We start from the raw sequence: 4,104 nt of genomic DNA, 5'->3' as shown, positions 1-4,104 counted from the left end.
CTTAGTTTGGAAGTTTTTTTTACTTTTTTTGCTTGGAGAGAAATGGGAATTTTTTTCCTCTTATCCTGAGGTCTGTCCTGTGTGTAGAACTAAATGATCAGGGTGGGACTTCCTACATCGATTTTTAAGCTTAAACCAATAATTTGGGATGATTTTTTTTTTTAAAGGCCAACTCCATGATTTTAAAAACTGTTCTTGCAGTTGGATCTACCCCTGCATGGAAAGGGTTAAATAATCTGGTAGGTCCGGGCTCCTCTGTACCAGTCCTCTGTAGCTTCTACCAATCGGATTGGAGGGCCACAGGCTCTAAAGTCACAATAAAAGGTTAGATCAGTGTTTCTCAACCAGGGTTCCATGGAACCCTAAAGCTGCGTACACACGTCCAATATTTATCTCTGAAAACGAACGACGAACGACCGATCGGCCAAAAATTGAACGCAGACGAACGAGGATTGTAGTTGGAAATGAATGACCATCACAGTGGATCTGATTGGCTGACTATCGTTCGCTATCTATCGTGTGTACGGTCGTTCAGTGATCATGCATGTTTCTGCAATACACTTTCTCCTTTATATGTCACTCCCTGCATCGTTCAAACAATACACTTTCTGCAATACACTTTCTCCTTTATATGTCACTCCCTGCATCGTTCAAACGAACGATGCAGGTTAGGCCAATAGTTTTTCATTGCAAGTCAGCAAAATGAAACCCGCACATAACCTGGATGTCAGATGCAAACATTAGGAATAATTAAAAATGACATAAAATGTTTATTACATCCTCACCTGACCTAAATGGGAATATATTTCTTGCAGCGATAGCCCCATAGCAGGAGTTGTTTTTGTTTTCCCATTTAAATTCAATTGCAGTTTAGTTTTCATTTTCTTTACATAAGATACAGAACTTTGCATTTAAAGTAACATGATGAACCATAAAAGCAGACAATAGCAAATAGTTTATTATCACCTTACCCACAACAGAATATGCATAAAATAGCACAAAGAAAAAAATTGGGGGGAGGACACTTGGAAGAAAAGGGAGATAAGTTTAATGGGTGAGCTCTAAAAGTTAGATTGTAAGCTCTTCTGGGCAGGGTCCTCTCTTGTGTTACTGTCTGTATCTGCCTGTCATTTGCAACCCCTATTTAATGTACAGCGCTGCTTAATATGTTGGCACTTTATAAAGTCACTTTATTATTAATATTATTATTGTTAATAATAATAATAATAATAATAATAATAATAATATAATGATAAAAGTTGCACAATAGTAGAGCCTCTGATATGAAATAAACATACAAGGATATATAAACTTAACCTACGATTGCCATATAGAACAAAACTTCTCTTAGTTATCTAAATAGCTGCAAGCTTTTCATTTGTACAAATATCTCTCAAACTTTCAGTTCACTGAACCATAACTGTGGGGACTTCCAAGATCTCGCAATCTTTCAGTTTTTATTTTCTATATTTTTAAAAGATTTTTTATTTCCTATGTTTTTACTATAAAAATACAATATTGATTATGCAAATAAAGAATTAGTAAATAACCAGGATTTACAAAAAGAATAAAAAAACACTCATACAGGCCCTTTAACCCATAAATGGGGTAAATGAAATCATAATCCTACCATGTGACTACATGATCCAATAATTGTTACTGACACATTGAACTGCTTACTGACAGTCATCATGAGGTCATTTAATTACAGCGTACCAAAGTCAGGAAAATGATCGTCGACACATGGGGCTCTATTTATAAAACAGGGAACTTAACATTCCCTTATAGAAATCTTCCAGGTCCATGTGTTTCAATGGCAATATCTGATTCCCACCAGAAAAAATGTAGCAAAGATCTGATAAGAATCTATGGCTTATATGTCAAATATGTCATTTCAAATATGTTATTATATGTCAAAATATGTGAATTTTTGCATTTTTTACTAGAAAGTAACTTTTGATGTGAGACAACTGTAATCTGCCATCAATGACGATGCAGCCAGGCTGGTAAATGCAGTTCCAATTTTTAAAAAATCTTAGACAATTTGTCATTTTGTAATAAAGAAACTTTGAGTTTCAATTAATGTTTTAGAAATGTACTCTTAAGGCTGATTTCACATGGGCAACCCCTTAACTCCTGCTGTTCCTAGAAGAGAGCATTTGCCTACCCCTTGTTGTAGGGGCAAGCTCTTTTCCCCAAAATGAATGAGAGCATGGGTAACTGCATGCTGCTGGGGAACATGAGGGCAGGAAGGCCATCTACTAGTTTCTCCATGTAAATGTAGCTTTATTAGGACAGCAGGGGACATGGTAAGGTTTGCAGAATATCGTATGCAGACCTTCCTTGTACTAGGCACTCACTAAGTAGGAAGTTAGCGGAATGCATTTGTTGACTTGATAATAACAGCTGCAAGTATTACCTCAGCCTTACTTTATATTTTTTTTTCTCAGGATTCCTCTCCTGTGCTGTAAATGGCTAATCTTTTTTTCCTGAACACTGGTGATTCCACAGACCTGTCCCTATCCTATTATTATTATTATTATTATTAATAAACAGTATTTATATAGCGCCATCATAATATGCAGCGCTGTACAAAGTCTATAGCCATGTTACTATCTGTCCCTCAAAGAAGCTTACAATCTAATGTCCCTACCTCATATGTCATTTGTCATATGTCTTTAATGCATTCTAAAGTCAACTTTGGGGGGAAGCCAATTAACCTATCTGCATGGGTTTTAGAATGTGGGAGGAGACCGGAATACAAAGAGAAAACCCATGCAAACACAGGGAGAACCTGCAAACTCCATGCAGATAGTGCCCTGGCCAGGATTGGAACCTGGGACCCAGTGCTGCCACTGTGCTACCACCTACCTTCCTATCCTCTGAGCTGATGGACTACAGCATCACCAAACCCTTCCCTCTGTCCAAGTTCCACCCCCTATCTTTTATTAGCTGCTTACAATGTTGAACGAGGCAGCACCATTGTTTATGCCTATCAGTCCCAACAAAGGGTGCCAATTCCAGCTCCACCCATGAGGATCGTTGAATACAGATGCGTCAGTGTCACCAACCACAGTTAAGGTCACGTTTTTTGTTTTTTGTCTTTTAATATTACTGTGATTTTATTGTTGGGGTAACTAAGGACTTAATGTTAATAGAATACTATATTTTTTTTACTTCTGTTCCCATGAAGATCACAATGTAGCAGTAAAGGGATGTAAAAAATAGTAGCAACAGGTGAGGGGAACCATGGGGACACCAGTTCTGGGAATGATTAAAAGGGGAATTCCTCTCATTTTAAGAGAATTTCTCTTTAATTCCTGTTTTGTCTCTGGAGCAGGAGGTAAATAATAAAAAACCAGTGTTACACAGGCAGAAAAAAAAATATTGCCATTGTTGTTAACCAGTAGTTACATGATCTTTAAACTATCCTATTTGCATTCAGTACAGTGGTCTGCCATGCTTTGTGAATAAATGCGCCATTTGTGAATGTTTAGTACTGTGGGCCGGATATCATTTCCTGCGCTCGTGTTATTTGACAACCATTTATTTTGATTTGCAGTTTTCTAACTTTTATACATAATTATACACTGTAAATCTTCTTTAGGGATTTTTTGGTACCTAAAAGTAATCTTCTTCAATCAACCAATTTAAAATTGCAATATTTATTAAATTTAAACATTCTTGATATAAAAATTCATTTGAATATCAAAAACTTCACTTTCACAATTGATACCTCATAATCAATGATACAATAAATTGAATACAACGTATTTTTCCATTATGGAATTCAAGGAATTTATGGAATTTTCTTGAGATTTTAATGTGATCTGTCCTTGACGTGTTTTGCCGTGCAGGTTCTCAGAAGGATTATCTACAAATTATGTCAACTGAAAAAACACAATTTAAAAAATAAATGCAAATATTTATAATTATGTATCCATACCTAACATGTATACAAAGTTTTATTCTTTCTAACATTCCTGATCATCATTGTCATCGAGAATAAAAGTGTCCAACATTCAAAATGAGAACAAAAAAGTTTTGGCTATGGATAAACTTTACGCCATACAAATTTTGAGGTTGAATGTAACATTTTTTTCT

The sequence above is a fragment of the Pyxicephalus adspersus genome, chromosome 3 (genome assembly GCF_032062135.1).
Source record: "Pyxicephalus adspersus chromosome 3, UCB_Pads_2.0, whole genome shotgun sequence".
Lineage (NCBI taxonomy): Eukaryota > Metazoa > Chordata > Amphibia > Anura > Pyxicephalidae > Pyxicephalus > Pyxicephalus adspersus.
Note: the sequence above shows the minus strand (reverse complement) of the source record.